This window comes from Notamacropus eugenii, chromosome 1 (assembly GCF_028372415.1).
Source record: "Notamacropus eugenii isolate mMacEug1 chromosome 1, mMacEug1.pri_v2, whole genome shotgun sequence".
In the NCBI taxonomy this organism is placed as follows: domain Eukaryota; kingdom Metazoa; phylum Chordata; class Mammalia; order Diprotodontia; family Macropodidae; genus Notamacropus; species Notamacropus eugenii.
This window is the reverse complement of record NC_092872.1, coordinates 75,214,554-75,236,621: the sequence shown is the minus strand read 5'-3', so window position 1 is coordinate 75,236,621 and position 22,068 is coordinate 75,214,554. Positions and strand designations below refer to the sequence as shown.

The following is a 22,068-nucleotide window of genomic DNA, read 5'->3' as shown; positions in this document are numbered from 1 at the left end:
CCCTGACCTCCAAATGAGATAATTCATATAAAATGCTTTTGTGAACCTTTCCTCACCTCCCACCCCACCCCCTACATAGCTATGATTTCATTGGTGCAGAAAAACTTCCTTTAACAAAGCTGTTTGTTACCTGTCCTGCAACTCTCAATCTTGGCTGCCAGGGGACAGTGAGACAGGTGAAGTGATTTCCCCAGAGCCACCAGTCACACAGCCAATACAGATTAGGGGACGGACTGGTGTCTGGCTAACTCCAAGGCTGCTACTGCTCCATTAAATATGCCATTTGCAAACTTACAAGGGCTCGATGCATGTCAATGCTTCTATTTCTCTTTTTATCCAGGATAAGGTTGAACTAAGTGATGCATGATCAAAGATCATGTTAGGATCCTGGAGGCCATCTAGCCCAATGCCTTTATTTTATAGATAAGGAAACTAAGACCCAGAAAGAGCAAGAAGTATCTACTAGGTAGCATGTGGAAGAGCAAAATTTGAACCCGGATCTGGATGAGAAACGCTCCTCTATTCGGTGTCTGAAACTATGTCTGTACGACTAGTGAAATCCACAGTAACTTAGCAAATTCTGCTTTCCCTTACAAACCACCATCACAAAACAAAGTGAACAAACAAAAACCAGACACAGATGCACCTTAACCCATGATCTGGTCCATGATCTAATGTTACCTAGAAAGTCTCAGTGTAGCAGAAAACCTCCCTGGTTTGTTCACTGCAGGCAAAGCATTCGGGTTTCCTGGGCAGCTAACCATTGGGAAATGTTTGCACAGGTCAGCACCAGACTGCCTTGAGCAGTTCCTACTGTTCCTGAGACTTTCAAACCTGCTGGGGCGGGGGGGCCCGCATGGTGGGGGTGGTAGAGAGTAAAAAGAGTGCTCTGAGCTCCCTAACCCTTTGGCAAGGGGAATGTTCAGAGGTTTGCTTTCTTTATTGACCTAATGCTTCCCACTGATTGAACAATCCTGAGAACTGTGTTTACCAAGCTTTCTGGCCTTCCAAGCCACCCAAAGTTCTAGGTAATGCCTAGGAGTGCTTTCTTCCCCATCCCCCACCAAGAGGAGGAATAAGGGGAAAAGAAACTAACTCTAAAACCTCCAGGACCAAATTTTAAATTCCTTCACCACCCAAACTTTCCAGCCTTCTTAGTCTTTTTCTTTCCTCCTTACTGTTTCTTAAATAATAAGCAGATTTATATGATACTTTTAGGATTTATAAAGCATTGTACATAGGTTATCTCACCTGACCCCTCACAATAGACTTGTGAAGTAAGTGCTTTTATCATCCCCATTTTACAGATAAGGAAACTGAGGCATACAGAGGTTAAGTGACTTTGACCAGGGTACCACATACAGCCAGTAAGTGTCTGAAATCATATTTGAATTCAAGTTCTCATGATTTCCTGAGCTTTCTCAACATAGCACTCCCACCTCCCAAGTGCCTTTTCATTTGCTGTCCCTTAAGCCCAGAATGCTCTCCCTTTACATCTACCTCCAGTCTTCTTTCAAGACACAGTTCAAAGGCTACCTTTTCCAAGAGCCATTTCCCAATTCCTGCCATCACACATACCCCCCCCCCCACTGCCAATATCTTCCTTATGAAATTACCCCCAATTTAAGAGGATTCTGGGAAGATGGCAGAGTAGATCAGAAAATCCCAAGCTCTCAATATTCACACACACACACACACACGAGTTAAAATAATACCTTACAGGGAACAAAGTACATATAGAGATAAGAATAGGGGCACCACTGGGGTCTTCCTGGGACAATTTGAGAAGATCAGAAGAAAAATCTCAAGATGAGGTTTGGTCTGGCTGAAGAGTAAACATCTTCAGGCTAGGTTCTGTTTTAACAAGCCACTTAAACAACAAGAAGTGGCAAGTTCTGGGGTTAGTTGGTTTGAAAGGCTGCATTGGTCCCAACTACAAGAACTTTTACCCCTGGATAGTGAGGGGATTTCGGCGTGTGAGCCCAGGAAGACTGGGGAACCTCTGCTGACAAGGAAAATCAGACCCATCTGTGCTTAGAAGAGTAGAGGGGGTGAGAATGAACCAGCACACCCTCTGTGAGTGCAGAAGCAGTGGGGCATAAAGCCTCACTGGCAGGCACTTACAGGAAATTGGAGATTTGGCTTTGGTTCCAGACTAGAGGGGAGAACTGAAGATCCAGGGCATTTCCCACACCCCAGGGCTGGAGGTGATTACAAAAACTAAACTATTACCACAAAAAATGCACAAGCAAAGGAGAAAGAATCCAACCCTAGGAAGCTGTTATGGAATAGATATGACCAGGGTTCATCTTCAGAGGAGGATATTGAAGTAAAGAAACCCCCAAAGAGTAATGTCAAATGGTCATCTGCCCAAAAAGAATTCATAGAAGAGTTTTAAAAAGACTTTTAAAATCAAAAGACAGAGAAGGGGGAAAAACTAAAAAAAAAAATTAAAAAAAAGAATAATCTAAGAAAAACAAGAAGATAATGAAAGGAAAGTCAACCAATTAGAAAAAGAGATCCAGAATCTTAAGGAAAAAAATGACACCTTGAAAATTAGAATTAGGTAATTGAAAATTGAAGCCAGTGAAATTATAAGAGAACAATAAATAATTAAACAAAATATGAATAATGAAAAAACAGAAGAGAAAGTAAAACATCTTCTAAGAAAAACAATCGAATTGGAGAATAGATCAAGAACAGAAAATATAAAAATAATTGAACTAACTGAAAGTTATGATCAAAAAATGAATCTTGATATAATAATACAAGAAATAATTAAAGAAAATTTTCCTGAAGCATTAGAACAAGGAGAGAAAGTAGAAACAGAAAAATCCATTGATCACCACTGAAAAGGGATCCTATGAGGAAAACTCATAAGAATGTCATAGTCAAATCTTACAACCCCTAGCTCAAGAATAAAATATTAAAAGTATCAAGATTAAAACAATTTAAACATGATGGTGCCACAATTATAATCACATAAGACCTAGTAGCAGAGACATTAAAGAACCACAGGTCTTAGAACACAATGTATTGATGAGCAAAAGAACTGAACCTCTGCTGAAAATATCATAACCTGCAAAGTTAAGTATTATCCTGAATGAAAAAAAATGGACATTTGATATACTCTCAGACTTGCAGAATTTTGTTTAAAAAAATCCTGAACATAATAGAAGATTCAACATACAAGAACCAAGAGAAATATAAGGTATATACCAAAGACTGTTTATAAGGGATTCATAAGGACAGACTGTTTACTTTTTACATATGTAAAATGTATGTCTAAGATTCTTATTAGTCATTGGGTAGCTCATAAGAAAGATCGGGGTAAACCTGAGTATGGTATGAATTTAAAAAGTAAAGCCATTTAGGAACAGCTAAAAAACATAAACATTTTATACACATGAGGTGCAAGAGGAAGACTAGATACAGAGGAATTAGATGGGGAGGAGAGCTGGTAGTTCTGGTAAACTACTTTTATCAGGAATGGGTTTAAGAAGGAACAGCATACAGATTTAGAAGAGTATGAAAGTCTTCTAAATTCAGAAAAGTAAAATGGTAGGGGCATAGAGAGGGGGGAGAGGACAAGGGAGGGATCTTTAGAGGGAAGAAAAAGGGAAAAGGAGGTATAGAAGGGTGTTAAAATTTATGGGAATGGGAGGATAGGGGAGGGATCCTTGGAGGGTGGTAGGCAAGTAAGTAATAAGAGGGCAAGGTGGTGGGTAGAAGTAAAATAAAGGAGGCAGGAGGGATAGGAAACAAGAGGTATAAACAAAGATCAGGAGTAGAATATATTTGGGATATCTATATATCTATGTTTATATGTATGTGTGTGTGTGTATGTGTATGTGTGTGTGTGTATGTGTATATCTACAGCTATAGAGAAACATATCTAAGTTTTATTGTAGCCTTCTGGAGGGGATGTGGGGAGGAGGGAGGAAATGAAATTATCCCCAATATACCTTGTATATATCTTTACATACATAGTTGTGAGCATGATCTCTCCCCTTCTCGAATATGAGCTCATTGAGATATTAGGAACTTTGGCTCTGCCTTTCTTTGCATTCATAGTGCCTGGCACATACTAAGTACTTAAATATCTGTTCACCAACCAAATGAAAAGAAGGGAAAGTAGAAAAAGGAAGAGGGAGAAAGAGTCAGAATGGGGAGACAGGTGGCTACAGCTGGAAAAAATTTCCCGAGACAGTTCTGGCTGTAGACAGTTATTATTATTGTTCTAGAATAATTCTAATTAATTATATGATATACTATTATTACTCTGCCTTAGGCAGTTGGGGTTAAGATAAGCTCTCCTCCCTGGCCTCCAGTAACAAAGCCCAATGGACCCGAACTGTCATTAGCTCCTTTCCCCTCTTCACAGTTTGGTTGTCCTGAGTCACGTTTCCTGAAACTTCCCTGACTGCTCCAAAAAACAAGCAAAAAACCTGACTGCAGACAACAGTCAAAAATGACTTACTATGTTTTTAAAAATAAACCAGATATTTGCCTGTTAGCCAGTAATTCCTAAACAGGAAAAGTGTTAATACAAAAAGAATTAATCTCTAATAGTGTCTTTCAAGGTTTCCCAGTAAAGAAGTTGTTTGGACAAATGGGTTGCCTTAACCCATGCTCTGAAAATTATACCGTACAGTATCCTACTTTATCTGTATTGCTGATATCAGCTCACTATCCCACTTTTCACAGCAGCTCTTCCAAATCTTTTCATCCTTCCTTCAACCTCCCATCGTTCCCTCTCCCACCACTTTCAGTCAAGAATATTGTCTCATACTTTACAGAAAAATAATGAGGCCATTCACCACGAATTCCTTCTCCCCTCTTCCTCATCTCCTGTCACTTAGGTGCCTTCTGCCTTCTTTTTTCTCCTTGATCCCTGTTTCACATGATGAAGTGGCCTTGTTCCCCACCAAGACTAACCCTTCTACTTGTTTGGGCAATGCCATTCTGTCCCATCTCCTCCAACAGATTGCCCTCTCTGTCATTTCCACTCTTTCACTTATTTTCAATCTTTCCCTCTCTGCTGGTCCATTTCATACTGCCAACAAACAAGTCCATAGCTTCCCAAATCTGAAGAAAAAAAAGTCACTTCTGTCCTTGATAACTCATATCTCTTCTACCCTATGTAGCTAAAGTCCTTGATAAGCCTGTCTCTAATAGGTGCCTCCACCTTCTCTCCTCTCTCTCCCTTCTTAACCCTTTACAATCTGTCATCTGACTTTATCATTCTACTCCAAAGTTGGTCATGATCTCTTAGTTGCTGAATCCAGTGGCCTTTTCTAGATCTGCCCTCTCCTAACTCTGCAACCTCTGACTTTGTTTGGCACATCACTCCCTCTTCTTTGATATTCTCTCTCTGTAGGTTTTCTCTCCTGGTTCTCCTCCTACCAATCTGACAGCTCCTTCTCTACCCCCTTTGCTGTATTTTCCTCCAGATCATGTCCACTAACTACAGGTGTCCCTCAGGGTTCTGTCCAGGGTCCTCTTCTTTTCTCTCTCTATACTATTTCACTTGGTGATCTCTTTAGCTCCCATGGATTTAATGACCATCTCTATGCTGATGACTTTCAAAGATACCTTTCCTGTCCCAATCTCTCTGCTGACCTCTCTCTCACATCTCCATCTGTCTTTCAGACATCTCCAGTAGTCATTTTAAACTCATTATGTGCAAAACAGAACCTATTATCTTTCCCCTTAGACCCTACCCCACTCCTCCTACCTTCCCTATTATTGTTGAAGGTAATACCATACTTCCAATCTTTCATTATCCTTCACCTTTCCCCCTATATCCAGTCTATCTGCTAAAGCCTGTAGATTTCACCTTTCAACATCTCTTTGAATGCCACTCTTTCTCTCCTTTGATTGTGTCATCACTTGGTGCAGGCCCTTATTACCTGATACCTAGATTACTGCAATAGCCTGTAGGGGAATATGCCTGCCTTAAGTCTCTCTCCACTTCAACCCATCTTCCATTCAGCAAAGTATCATGTCACACCTCCCCCTACTCAAATTCCAGTGCCTTCCAATTGCCTCTAGAATCAAATACAAGATGTTCTTTGGCATTCAAAGTCAAATAACTTAGCCTCCTCCTTAACCTTTCCAGTCTTTTTAAATCTAACTTATTGACACTGATTTAATACTCTGGTCTCCTAGATGTTCCCTGAGGGGCTTAGAACAGCAACTGTAGGAATTTAGTGAACCATGCTGACTCCATCTGGTGACTCAATTCCAGAGTTAGTTCAGTTTCCTTTCTACTAGGGATCTAGTCCAACTTCTGTCTTGTGAGAAAACTCTTCAGGTGTCAGAACTGAGAGAAAACCTTATTGTACTGCTTGAACTTAGCCTTAGCTGAGAAACTGGACCTCCCCTACCTGCTGCCTAAAGACCCTTAACTAAGGACCTAGGTTATACTGACCAGAAACTGTCAGATTCAAAGAGTGATACCAGTTTTCTCACAGTTGTACATCTCAAGTAATCTCTATGTCTTATGTGAAAACTGGCCCCACGTTGAGCAATCAGTTATTGTCTCCATGTTCCTTTGACTGTTTACAGACACTTCGGAGAATTTTCTGAATTCAGGGAATTTGTACCTGTTTATTCTCCCCTTCTCAACTTGGAAAGTCCCTAATCTTTCCTCTAATTAGAAATCAAATTGCTGAATGTTGTATTGTCTTCTTTTCATTCACTGGTCTTATTTCATTAATTGTTTTTAATATATAAAAATCTGTCTCCCTCCGTATTCGTGGTCTAGACCCATCCTGAAGAGGTCTGGTCTGGGTTTGTTGGATAATGGTCATACATTGCTTAATCAACATGCTCAGAAGACTGATGCTTGGTTTTCCTCAGTCATTTCCTCTTTCAACTTGCCACATCCACAAACCACAAGACCGTCATCTCTCAACCTTTGGTATTGTCTCTGGCTGCCTCCCATGCCTGGAACCCTCTTCCTTCTCTGCTCCGACTACTGACCTCCCTAGCTTCCTCTAAGCCCTAACTGGAATCCTACCTTCTACAGGAAGCCTTCCTCAATCCTTCGTAACTCTACTGCCTTCCCTCTTTTAATCACTTCCCACTAATCCTCTATATAGCTTGCTTTGTATAGGTTTGTTTTTGTATTGTCTGCCCCTATTTCTCAAAGTGGATTTTGAAAGGGCTAAAACCCAAAGGGGTTAAGGGACAAGAAGAAGAAATACTTTACTTGTCATACTTTATCATAATTTACTTATCAGGCAGCTTTTAGACTTCCCTACTTCTAAGGAAAAGGCACCAGTGATGGCACAGTAGCAAAAAAGTCACTTCCACAGCAAATTCGGACAGGTCGGTAACCAGCCATCCCCAGGGCTCCGAGTCTTTAAATCTACCTACCACAATTTTCTTTCTGAAGAGGGATCATCATGTTTAAGACCCCAAACCACACACACACCCCACAAATATCTGTCAGGATTAATCTCTTTTAGGAAGGGATCTGTTTGATCAGTATTTATTATATTATTATAATATATATTGTATATATGTTATTACATTAATGTGTAATTATATATTATATAAAAATTATATATAATTATAATATTATAAATATTAAATATTTACATACATAGAGGTAGAACTGGAGTATTACAAAATAGAACCATACTTGTCCCTGTTCTCTTGGACTTTACAATCTATCTGGGGGAAAGAAGATATTTGTGCATGTATGCATGTATAAACACATGTATGTATGTTCATGATTGGCATGAAAAGATATTGTAATTGCAGATTTAAAGTTAAAAGGGGCCTTAGAGGCCATCTTGTCCAACTCTTTATTTTACAGATGAGGGGAATGAGGGAAAGAAAGATGAAATGAATCATCCAAGCTAAGACAGTTTAGAGGCACTTACTCTAACAATAATGGAAATTTGTATAATGCTTTAAAGATTGCAGGGTACTTTATATTATCTTATTTGAGGGCTGGAATAAGTATTGTTTGTTGTTTATTTGTTTCAGTTGTGTCTGACTCTTCCTGACCCCATTTGGGGTTTTCTTTACAAAGATACTGGAGTAGTTTGCCATTTCCTTCTCTGTCTCATTTTACAGATGAGGAAACTGAGGCAAAACAGGGTTAAGTGACCTTCCCAGGGTCTCTAGCTGCCCTTTTTTATACTTTAGAAAATAATGATCTAAGACAATTATTATCATTCCCATTTTTACAGCCAAGGAAATAGACTCAAAGACTTGTCCATAGTCCCACAGTGTCAAAGGCAGGATTTGAACCCAGATCTACCTGACTCTGTATCTAGCACCCTTTACTAGACTACACTGCCTCACTAGTACATAAATACTATCATGATACAGTTCATAATTAAGTATGATACAGATAGTAGAAATTAAAAGGATAGGTGTCTGAAGTAGGCAAGGGAAAATATTAATCAATTGGAGGCAAGAGTTTCTTCAATTAAAGGGAGGACTATTAGATGAGGGGCAGCAGGGGAATAGAAGAGGGAGAGATGAACACCAAATTTCCACTTCCATGAAGAATTTTTAAGAATTTGCCTCATTTTTAACATGAAGAATTTAAATTAGAGTCATAATAAAATATGCTTGATCACTGGAACCCAGGAGACCCAGTGCCCAAACTTGGGCATATGACCCACCTCATTATCCAATCTTTTCTCCTCTTTGAAATCACAATAAAAACATGCCTTCTCTCTTCCTATGAGTACAACATAAAAACAGATGAAGACTATCTGTTATGGTGAAAGATCAGTGAATTTAGAGTACTCCAGTTCAAATGGTTCAAAATGTTAAGATTCCCAACTGAGTTTTTCAAGACACTAGAGAACCATTTTACTAAATATTTTAGAGTATCCCCTAAGAATTTTAAAGAAAAAGGTCTTAAGAGAGGGAGAAAAGTAATCTTATTTCTCCCTTTAAAATGGGGCACAAGAAGAGGAGAGGATAATTCCTAGTGGGTTTAGTGTATAGAGTGCTGGTCATAAATCTGGAAACCTAGGGGTGGACCCCCTCCCCATCCCTCCAAATTTTTAAATGTGTGATGTTGTAATATGATGTGATGATTTAAGAGTCGCTTAAGAGTCTTAAACTCTCTAAAGCTCCAGTTTCCTGATCTGAAAAATGGGGATAATAACTCTTACTTCACAGACTTGTGAGGATTAAATAAGGTAATACCTATAAAATGCTTTGGAAACCTCTTAGATGGTAAACAAATGTCAGCTCTTAACTTTAGAGCTCTGCTTTCATAAGATACTCTAAACACCTTTAATAATCATGTATGCCTCCAAGGTCACACACAAAATGTTACCATTAAGACAGGTTTGAATCTCCAAGGTTCTCATATCCAGGGGAACAAAAAGAAATTCTTTGGATATAGAGACTCCAAGGACTAGAAAGCATTCTGAGAGGTCATTTCTTCTATCCACCTACACCAACCAACCAACCAACCCATCATGTGGCAATATTTTTGTCCCATTTTATTTTTAAAACCTGAGCCTTAAGAGCTTAGAGAAAGGTAAGGACAAATCAATGAGTCAGCTAGGAGAAGAATTCAGTGATCCCAGTTGTAGCAAGGTCCATTCCTGATTTGAAGGCTTCCTGGTATTAAGAATTTATAGCTATGGAAAGGCACAAATTCAGAACTGAATGTATTGAATATACCAAGGCACACTTAAGGACAACACAAACAGCTTACGCTCTTGGAGAACTTCTTCAAATTCTAACATTCTTTGATTACTTACATAAATCATATGATATCATTCTTTACAGATTCCTTAACTACTTCTTTCAAATGAATGAGCCCAGTATTAATATGAAACTGGTCAGGAGGTACTAATTCCTAGACTTTTCATAATTTGATCTTCTACCAGGAAGCCTCCCTAGGTTGGGAACCAGACAAGGATTTTAGATCCAACCTCACGTGCTATAAGGTTAGTGTCATACAGTTGGATTTTGAAGCCCAACCAACCAATTAGTTTACTTTTGCCAAATAGTTTGCTTCATCCATTTTGTCCATGGGAAATCTGTATTTTGGGGTGATGGGATAGGAGGCCAAAGGTCTGGATAAAGGAAATGAGGGACAGAATGGGAGAACTGGTGGAGGCATGAAAACTCTTACTTATGATTCAGGATCAAGTAATACTGTCTTCAGAGGAAACCATCCAAAGCATTATTTAACTAGGGGTAGTGGGAGAAAGGAAAGGGGAGAAGGGAAAGAAGAAAGGAGAGAGGGAAAGAAGGAAGACTGGGTAGAAAAGAGGAAAGGAAGGGGAATGGAAGAGGAGGGAGAGAGAGAAGAGAGAAGTCAGGGACTGACAATCCATAAACGCGCCTGATAGCCATCCCCCCTAGACTCTTAGGATATTTTCTAGAAATGGCAGACAATCTATTGGTGGAGGGAAGAAAAGAGAAGGACACAAGATTTTATTAAGTACCTACTATGTACCAGATACTGCGCTAAGCACTTTATATATGTGATCTTATTTGGTCCTCACAACAACCCTTTTGGGTAAGTGCTATTATTACCATCCCCATTATACAGTTGAAGAAACTGAGGCAGACAGAGATTAAGTGACTTACTAGTGACTTGTCTTCCTAGCTGGGTGATTCAATCAAGTCAGTTTACCTGCCTACTTTTTGCCAGGCCCTATGCTGGGAAGCCAGATAATAGAATTAGAACCTTTAGAGGTAGAAGGTACTTTCCAAATCATCTAATCCTCTTTACAGATGACAAAACTGAGAACCAGAGAGAGGTGAAGAAGATTGCCTAAGAACAGACAAGTAGCAGAATCCAGATTTAGACCCAGTTCTTACCGCAATTTCAGTGTTTTTTAGGCTTCAGTAAGAAGCTAAATTGAGAAGTCATTGCAAGAGCTGATTTTCCAGTACAGAAAGGGATGGTTTGGGCGCAGCAAGATAAAAGGTGAGGTTGAAAGCAATCTTTATCAGGGCCACAAAGAAACCACATGAAGTTGTAAAGTTTGGGGTTTTTTTTCCCCCATTTCCTTTTCAGAATATGAATTCCATCATAACTTCTGAATCAGAGATTAGGGATCTCTTCTTATGCAATTCAGAATCTGGCCTCTAAGGGTACTGGAAAAATTGGGTGCGAAGCTGCCAGCTCTCATAGCAAGCATTAGAATGCACTGACTTTAAGTATTTGGAAACTGAGCCAGCCATTCTTAGTACAGCTTTATGCTATTAACATGTCAGCGCAGTGTAAACAGGTGAGTCTCTTTGGTCCTATATCCACCTTGGAGAGCTGTGCTCTCAACATCTAGGATTCATCAAGAACCTCCAAACATTTTTCAAGCTTTTGAGTTAGTGCCGATCCAATATCTATTTTGTCAAAGACCTTTCTTTTAAATTTTTTTTTAAAACGTTATCTTGATCCATTTACATTTGATTGATATACCCTTCTGAAGGATATGGTTGATGACCAAAGTCACTCAGCTTCCCTTTGGAGTCATGGTTTTTTAGAACCAGAAAACAGCATTTTGCCTTTAGTAAAACCAATGCTAGCTTCATGAAGAGTTAGCCTTTATTACAATCTCCACACACAACTACTATTATGGCCCAGCCTAGGCCAGTGAGGTGGGTCATCATGACTCCCACCTATATGGGTATTCTAAGAATATCCTGAGGCAGCTGAGTGCTGAAATGGATAGTCAGGCCTGGAACTATGAAGACCTGAGTTTAAATCTGGCCTCAGACACTTACTGTATGTGTGACCCTGGGCAAGGCCTCCGAATGGGGGGAGTTGACACAACTGAAATGACTGATCTGAATATCCTTGAATTAATTCTGATATGGACAGCATACCTGGGCCCTCACCCTTATCCAGCAGACTCTCTTGAGTTTTTGGTATTATATACTATATTTTCTGTGCATCCTTTTTCCTTTATTAAACTTCCTGAGAAGAAGGACTGCATCATTTTCTTCTTTGTGTCTTTCATAATATCTAGTCCCATAACGAAACAAGACGTGACAACTGAACAGAGTAAAGGAGAGGATGGGAATTATTTTATATCTGTCTTTGTAACCCCCAGCAGTATAACTGGCACTTAATAAATATATGGTGATTGTTTCATTTGGGACTGGTCTTCAGAAAAGAGGTTAGTGCTGGATATGTAGATTTGGGAGTCCTTGTTTGTGGAGTGAAGGATATACAAGGTTAAAAACAAGAGTCAAGAATGTTTCTGCCAAGGTAAAATCCAGTTGCCAATGTAATTTCAAACAAACCCCAGGATAAATACTAGGAAGTAACATCCTTCCATATAATAGTTGCAACTATGCTTCAAAGTTCTTCACTCCTGAGTTTTTCTTTCTTTTATCCTTGTGTGGGGATTCCAAAATTGTCCAATCTGCAAGAAAAATCACTGAGCATTTTGTTAAAGGGTTTGTGATCCCCTCTAATGAAGTGGACCTCAGATCTTCCTCACTTCTGATATGCCCCTAGTCCACAAGGTTTGATGCTTAAATATGCAAAGGAGACATGGTAAAATACAGAATTGTATTGGTTGATTGATTGACCTTGCTCTTGAGGGTGGCAAGAAAAGAATCTTACTACTTTGCTTACAACATGGGCAAGATAAGAGTCACATTTAGTGACTGGGTCATAAGATGATCCCTTGCTCCTGTTGGGTAAGAGAGGGTGATTTGTATGTACAAAGATAAGTTGGACACTTCCCAAAGATTCAAGACTTCCCACTCATGCTGGGTTTAGACATGGGATTTGAGTAAAACAGGATGGGGAGATATCTTTGTCAACATTCTTATGGTTGTGCAAGTAAGCTTCATAACTGGTAAATAGTGAACATTACATTAAAGTTCAAGACCTAGCATAAAGGTCTAATATAAGATCCTATCTTGTCTAATTATCTCTATATGATTTATGTAAAATATCAAATTGATTAATACTGATTGAAATAGAGTAAGGATCCAAATGAATCATTTCTCACATTTGTGAATATTTTGACCTGTCATCTCTTTTCCTATCTGGAATGTCATCCCTCTCCCTTCTTTTCCATTTTCCCCTCCATCAGCTATAATTTAGATCTAAGGTATAAAATCCTAGGATTATAGGTTTTAAAGCTGGCAGGGACCAGGGACATCTGGTTCAACCTTCTTCTCTTACAAATAAGTTAACTTAGTCCCAGAGAGGTAAGATGATTTGCCCAAGGACAAATAGGAAGAAACAGAGTTGAGATTTGAACCCACTGTTTTCTGTTGCACTTCAGTTACATGGCCACCTGGATACCCTCTGACCTGTTGACATCAAAACATCCACTTCTTTGAGTCAGGACCTCCACTCAATTCCAAATCCATCTGATTACATTCCGTGAGCTAAAGACCCAAGGAACCCACAACCTACTTCTAACCAGCCTAGCTTTTGTCGATGTCAGAAAGACCTAGGATTAACTGGAACTCAAAGGAGGAAATGAGTTAGGATTTAGTTTCAACTGACAGTATGAGTGTCAGTTGAAAGGATTATACTCTCTGGTGTTTTAAATGTAGGAAGAAGTTTAACTGGGGGAGGAGGTGAGAGAAGGGAAGCTTCCCAAATGGTTAAATGTTTAAAATAATTTTAAGAACTTTAATGGGGAAGGAATTAGGGGGCCACTTCCACATTTTTTCCCTACCATTAACTCTTAGGATCTTTTACATTTGGCTAATGGTGTGTTAAAAATTAGATACTACTTCTTACCAGCATTGGGTCACTTAAAAATTAATACCTTCAAAGAATCAATAAACATGAACACTTCCATACACAAAGGGCCATAAAATAAGAATTGTACATGGAATTGCTAACCCACTAGATACATCATGCTCCTTTTAATATACATTAAATTTAACATGGTGGTACCAGCATTGCCCTGCTTGTCTATGTCTCCCTCTGAACTTTCCTCTGGTGTCATTTGAGTATTTTCCAGTGTTTCATTGATTTTTCTCTTCCTTTTTTTTCCCTTGTAACACTACCACTATTCCATTTTCCATATAAAAATTCTCCCCATAACAAAAGCATAGTCAAGAAAAACGATTTTGTTGTATTTAATAAAGACTAGTCAATACAAGGAAATCTCTAGTTCAATACAAACATGCAAATCTATCCAAAATAATTTCCACGAATTGAGAATCTAATTTTTAAAGAATAACCCTAAAAACTCAGACAGACATACATTTTGTCAACTAGGTTATAACTCATTCCTACTTCAAGTCACATTGCCTCACTAACCCAAAGTTACATGACCTATCAAATCTGAAGTATGTTAATTAATCCAGCCTTTGTTTGAAGACTTCTATGGAGAAGTAAACCAGTACATCCCAAGATAACCCATTAACTCTAATGGTTAGGAAGTATTTGTTTACATTATTTTACCTCTTTGTAATTTTCACCCACTGGTCCTAGGCTGGATCACCACAGTGAAGTATATTGTAGAGGGAATTCTTCATGAAAAACAGGTTGAATCAGATGAGCATGAAAGTGTCTATAAAATCCTGAGTTCTATGATTCTACAACCGTACTGAATTAAATATTTGTTGAATCCTACTTGTCTTAGTTGTTAGTAAGAATAACAGTTTCAAAACTCTGGTTAGTTTCTAAATGAGGCAAGCTACCTAAGTATCTAGATATGAAATCTAATATGATTCTATTGTTCAGTGATTTTAGTCCTGTTCAATTCTCTCTTTTTCTGGCAGATGCTACAGTAGTTTGCTATTTCCTTTTCCTGCTCATTTTCAGATGAGGAAACTGAGGCAAACAGGGCTAGTGACTGGTCCAAGGTCACACAACTAGTAAGTGCCTGAGGCCAAATTTGAACTCAGGAAGCCTCCAGGCTCTATCCACTGAGCCATCTAGCTGCCCTCCTTCCTAGTAACTCATTCCCAATTTCTATTTTATCAGCACAGTAGATCTTACAGCTCAGAGATCTCATGCAGTCATCTGGTTTCTGCAAACATCTCCTCTTGGGCATTTTGGAATACATCTGTTGTCAGAGCTGTTCTGAAGGGAGGGGTTTCTCCTAGGAAGTCTGCTTCCCTGGTTCAGGTTACTTAGAGAGATTCTCTGATGTTTCTACTACAACCTTTTGTAAAATATACGTCAATACAATGTAATAAACCTTCCTAAACTGGATTCTCCAGTAATCAGCTCAAGCACCAGGAACCCATAATTCACCCAAAATTTCAGAGAATTAACATTTTTACATCTTCTTGCTGTTCCTATCTTTATCTAAACTCTGTGCTTAATATAGACACCATCAACCACAGGCTAAAAGAAGAACCTTTAAAAGGATTTCTGAGGATTTGACTTGTAAAATGAGCCTTTCTGGTTAAAAATTTCATATTTATCAAAGTGAACACGTAAAGCTCAGGTTAAGGATGCTCTTTAAAATCAGCATTGACTTCATTACTTAACTTTTTTAAACTGGCATTCATTTATTTCAGATTTAAGCTTCATAAAAGGGAAAATTTTCCCTTTTACTACTTATAACTGTCATGTGATATGTTAGCAAATTGTTATTTTGCTGCATTTTAGAAACTAAGAAATTAAAAACTAAACATTTTAAAAGACTCACAGAAGGCAGAGCCCTGAAACTTAAATTAAGCTTATTAAAAAAAAACAAAACAGAAAATACCTAGTTTGTGCAGAGGGTGACAAAAGGGAACAATACATTTTATACATAAAGTCCTGAACCCAGTTTTTGGAACTTATAATTCTATTAGAACATATTCATGGCCTATATATCCCATTAGAATAATTTACATTTGACATATATGATCTGATCTTGTCATTTTTTCAAAATTTTCCCCTCCACCTACTTCCTACCGTGGGAGAATACTATAAGCATTCTTTGTAAGGAGATGAGTTTTACTCCTAGGTTCACTGACTACGCAAATAGAATTGTATGGAATATGTTTGTTTAACTTTAGTTGCAGTCAACAACAAAAGACTTGGGATAGGATGTGCAAATATTGGTTTTTTACTCTGTGACCACGTTTTGAGTTTTTCTTGGCAAAGATCCTAGAGTGGTTTGCCATTTCCTTCTCCAGCTTAGTCTACAGAAAAAGAGCTGAGGCAAAGAGGGTTAAATGGCTTGTTCAGGATCACACAGCTATCGAGTGTCTGAGGTTTGATTTCAGCTCAGGAACATGAGTCTTCCTGACTCCAGGACCAGAGTTCTATCCACTGTACTACCTGGCTGCCATATCTGTAGTAAGTATTAACCCGAGATTATATAGCGAGAGTACTTTATCTCTCAAATGAGGTATCTACCTATAAATTGCTTGCACTTAAGGACATACTGTACACCAGGGCTTCTTAAACGTTTTCCACTCGCTTGTGCATTTCCCAGCATTTGCTGGTTGCATGGCCTAAGGGCTCACACAATGCAAAGTGCCCATGCTTTGTGTTCAGAACCAAGGCTGCAGGGAAGTTGTGAGAAACAACGCAGGCAAGCACTGCCAGAAACACTCAGATTCATTATGCATTAGATTTTAAATTAATTTTTGGTCTTTGTGTATTCAGAAACCTTATACTGTTGCCAAATTTGTCATGACCCCACATGGGTCATCACCCACAGTTTAAGAAACACTGCTCTACATAGAAGGTGTTAATTCCAAACTAAATAATAAATCCAAATAAAATTGGATTTCCCTTTGAAGTAATACAAGATGGTTCATAAGTTACTCTTCTTTTCCTGATAACCAAAGAGAAGATGTTTCTGATTTGAATCTTACCAATTAATGGATTTATATTTTTGTCCCACAAACTTCTTTATCTGTGTCTTTATTCCCGTAGTATTCTGAGTTATTTCAAGGACCTTGCATCTTATTCTAGCAGTGCAGGGGTGCTGGTGTATTGCAACTACAATATTCATTATATTTTTTAAATATAGCTTTACCTGCCCTGGTTAGAGAGATTTGCTATGAAAGTAAGAAGCAAGGATATGATTATAACAGCATCAAAACTGGTCCATCAGACCTAAGGGCATAGAATGACTCTACATGTAGCAAAATTCCACATCATTCACAGAGTATCATGGCCGGGCTCCAGTGGGAAATAGCACAAGGGGAAAACCAAGTCAAAAGGATCCAACCTTAGTCCAACCTTTCCCAAGCGTAGACATCCACCTGCAGTGGTTGGATTTCCTTAAACAGCTAATGGCATTTCTCTGGTGGGTTACTGACTTAACAATCATTCAGAAAATTATACCTCAATTCAGAACTCAAGAACAATGATCAGATTACAGTCCCCTGAAATTTCACCTCAAATAGCGAAGTTTCACTAACCATAGCTTAGGGCTAGATACAGCTATTACTATCATATTGTTGAGTGTGTTCATCCTTTGTTGCCGGAGAAGACCATACCATCACAGAAAATAATGACATGACTTGCACTTGACTTTGTTGGGTTTTGTTTTTTTTTTGAGTGAGGGAGGGCTGTGCAGGTCACCAGCCTCACTTCTCCTCCAGAGCCATCTAAATCCAGTGACCAGATATTCATCAGGATGACTGGAGATGACCCAGGATGAGGCAATTGGGGTTAAGTGACTTGCCCAAGGTTACACAGCTAGTGAGTGTCAAGTGTCTGAGGTGAGATTTGAACTCAGGTCCTCCTGACTCCTGCACTGGTGCCCTACCCACTGCACCACCTAGCTGCCCTTATCATATTGTTGTAGTAAGTTAGTTAGCAATTAGAGTTTACCAGACCTTCTAAAAAAAATCACTCTCCATCCTTATCTTTTTCTTCTTTTCCAGTTTAAACTCATCATGGCACAAAAATCAATCACTAGAAATAAAGAGAACAATTACACTCAAGAATTCTACATAGTGAATATATGACCATTCAATCAAAAACCCCAGAAAAACAAGACTAATTTGCTATAAATCTATAGACTCTTAAGGTTTGTGTTAACCCATTAAGGCAAAAATCTTTAAGAGTGCAATCTGTTGAGACTAAGTTGGCTTAAAATGTAACATTAATATATATTATTCATTAACATATAGTTTCATAATTTTCATTAACCAAATAATCTTAGAAGAAACTTAATCTACTATTAGCAAGTTTGTAATTCCCCCCTCTGCTTTTAAAAAGAATGGAAGAGGGGGATCCTAGTTTTTCAGTAAACCAATTTCTTGTCTAAGAATTATACAAAATTCAGCAATTTCTGGCATAGGACTGATAAGATTTTATGACCTTGCTCAAGGAGATTGTCCCAAGAAACTTGATAAGTTTGCCAAGAAGGAGATTTCACATGGTCTCTTGTCCTCCTTTTCCCCACACAGTAAGTAGTAATTGTTCTTCCCTTTTAAAATATGCCCAATTGAAATATTTCATAAGTTTTAACATAACAATAGCCTCCAACAACTTAATGATTTCACAGAATCTAACCAAAAGGAGTTACATTTTTTTCAATGATACAATTGTATTACCTTCTTCGCAGAATTTCTTATATAATGGTTTCCCAGAATTTACAATACCGGAAAATTTAGAAACACAATAACATTCACAATATCATGAATTTAAAACATGAAACAAAACTTATTGCTTGTCAGATGTAAGATAAGATCCAAGTGTTGTTTCCCTGCAGTTTTTACTATTCTATTCTCATTTTTCTTTAAAAAAAAAAAAATTCTACAGAATTTTTCATTCATTTCATTTCATTCATGAAAATTTTTCATTTTCATCAGCATTTATTAAAAAAAACACTCAAACTATAATTTGGAAATTCAGAGTATTCATTTCAGATTAGTTTAAGATGCCATAAATTTCTGCAGAATGGGGAAAAGGTCCCCATCTTTCTTATCAGAGAGAGAGAGAGAGAGAGGAGAAAGTGATTTTTCCTCAAGAAAATGTTTACTCATCCAAGAAAAAGTTAGTTTGACTTTAACACATTAGATAATACAAGATAGACATAGAGAAGCCTTTTCCAGCTAGCTTCTTTTCACTGAAAAGTTTTTAATCAAAAATTAGTACGCACAGTATTATAATAGCAATTTCAGTAATACCTAGTCCCATTTTCCCTTATACAGACTTTTCCACTAGTGTGGAGCATAACTGTCTTCTCTTGAAGGGACATACCCATCAGAGTGGAAGATAACCCTAGCTATCTAATTTCCCAATAGTATGAAGGTTCACCTATTCCCTTAGGGACTTCCCAGGGATATCCTTAGCCACCTTAGCCCAGACTTGGTGGGACCAAACTGAGACTGACCTGAAACTGAAAGGCAAGTCAGGTCTCCATTTAAATTCTGGAAAGAAATTCCTTAGGGAAAATGCTCTCCCTTTCAGAGGTTGCCTAGGACCAGACTCACTCCCCCATACCCTTCGTAGATGCCAAGAGAAATTTTGAGAGACAAGTTATGAGTATGGCCAATTTATTAGTCAGACTAGCAGTAATCAATAAATTGGGTGAATGGTCTCTTTTGATGATCAAAGACCTTGAGTGAGGGCTGATCTAATTTGAGGTTTACTTGGCAAAGATATTGGAGTGCTTTGACATTTCTTTCTCCAGTTTCTTTTACAGATGAGGAAACTGAGGCAAACAGGGTTAAGTCACTTGCTCAGGATCACATAGCTAGTAAGTATCTGATGCTGGATTTGAATTCAGGTCTTCCTGACTTCAGACCAGGTCTTTTTATTTACTATGCCACCTAGCTAGCCACCCTTTCAAACCCTCAAGCCAAAGGTAACTTATAACTGGAAACCCCAAGGGTACTGGACAACCAGAAGGGTTAGATTTCCCCTTCTCTGTAATGCTCCTTCCCTTCTCCCTCCAATTTCAAGTTACAGGTCCCACTACAGCTGCTATACTCCAACATAAAAGGTTTGGCGTAGCCTCAGGGACCCTCAGAAGTCATCTTTCTTGAGCAAAACATTTGCTGATTAGGAGACCAGTTAATCCTAAGCCTAGGTTAACTTGAGACTGGGACTATTATCGCTAGATAGATAACTATGAACCAGAGCTTCTTTTATTTTGTTATACCCTCAATTGCTCACTGTAATCAATCTTCATCATTGATTCAAGTGCAATGGGTTTCTCTGACCTTTGATCCTAAACACAGAATGACAAAGCCTGCAATGATCCAGGGCTTTTCTGAGATCCAATGGACCAACCCCAGGCAAAGACTGGAAGAAGGCAGCCTAATAAGTCTTAACAATAGGAAACGAAGCAGATTGAAATAGTCATTTATTAATATCAACCACTCATAAATAGGAAGGAAGACTTTCTTAGGGTGAAAAGAAAACAGACAGAAATTGGGACAGAAGTAATTGCCTCAAGATTTCTCAGAGATATTTATTCAACTAAGTCCCAATGAAATTATGTGCAATTCCACATTCATATTCCTTTAGCTTCAGGGCACTGAAACATGAATAAAGAGGAATGAAAGAGAATGAAAAATAATCGAACACATCTTGGGTAACTAACTCAGATCACTTGGTCTCTTCCTAGAATTGATTGACTTATCCATGTTCAAAGAAACCCTGCACATCAAAGGCAAAGCAATAAATTATATACCCCTTTACCTCACACCTCTCTGTGTGTGGATAGATAGCTGTGGACCGATAGATGTCAATGAACGAAAAAGCATGTATTAGCAGTACCCTTGGTGGATGGTTCCCAGCCTTACCCTCAGACAGGGCTGAACTATATCGCTCAGCTCCTTTTCCTTCCACTCCTTAAATGTCAGTCTTCATAAGCTCTTTATCTCCTCCCAAACCAGCCCCTCCTAATTCCAGTTTCTGTTGATATGAGTCACTATTCTCCCCATCGTTCCATCTCAAAACACTGGAGTAATGTTTTTAAATTCCTTTTTCCTCAAATCCATCCTTGTCCATTGTCTTTCAAATCCATCTCATTTCTTCTAAATGAAAAAAAAAAAAAAAGACAAAATCTCAAACAGTTTAACAAATATAGTGGGTATGGCTTCTGGTGATATATGCAGCATTCTGCTTCCATAGTTCCTCACCTCTCTGCTGAGAAGACAGGTTTTTTAAATTATTTCTTCTCTGTGACTAAGACTGGTTATTATAATTGCTCAGACCTCAGTTATCTTTACTTACATTGATGTAAATTTACATAATGTATATTGTATTGTGCTTACTTTACTCTGCTGAATTTACCTTTTTCTCTGAATTCCTGATAATTTCTTAGGCAATGTTTCATTTATTTCATATGTCACAGTCTGTCTTTTATGTACCACAATTCAGCCATTAGACAATCTATGGGAGGTTTTTGCCACAAAAATACTTCTATGAATATTTTAATATACATTCTACCTCCTTGGGATAGAATCCAGACCAGTGGTGTCAAACTCAAATAGAATGTCCTATTGACTTAGAAAACCACAAATTAACATTAGCTATGTTGTATTACATTATTTATTTTTTTAAACATTCCCCAATTATTTTAATCTGGTTCCAGAGTCCTGGGGAATAATATTGTGGGCCTGTGTTTGACACTTCTGACTTTCTGGTAGAGTCCTTCTTAGCTTCTACTAGTTGAGCCCTAAAGATTCTTCTAGAAGATAGCACCAGAGCTTTAAAGGAAGCCAAGCCTACTTAGAGGTGAGGAGATAGTCCTTTCCAGGCACATGGGAGAGCCTTTGCAAAGGCAAGAGATTGTCCCTACTCCCTAATTTGCCAAACTATGTACCACATATACCATAAACCAAAACCATCTCTTATCTAACTTCCCCCAGTGTCTAGCATCATCATCTGTACACATTAAGCATATAATGAATGCTTGCCAAAGAAATGTTATTGATAAGTGATCCCTTTAAATACAGAGCAGATGAGTGGGAATGCTTTCGAAATAGCCTTAGAAGAGGCATTTCCTTGGAAAAGCTTCTATAACTAAAAGGCAAAAACACCAAAATGTAGAGGAAAAATAGGAAGCAGAAGTCATCTCCTCAGTAAAGCTGGTCCCAGGGATATGAATAAAAGGTCCGTGCAGACTACAGCAATCTGACAAAATAGATTTTAGGTCCAAGAGGTAGGTTTTTGCCAGAACCATGAAGCCCGGTATTTGTCTGGTGTCTATGTTCTTTTGATGGTGA

The 22,068-nt window shown here is 38.3% G+C and overlaps 1 protein-coding gene across 4 annotated transcripts in view; it reads left to right on the top strand.

Moving 5' to 3' along the window:
• SLC28A3 (solute carrier family 28 member 3) overlaps positions 1–22,068 on the top strand; it is a 142,362-nt gene that overhangs the window by 43,211 nt on the left and 77,083 nt on the right. The window lies entirely within an intron of this gene.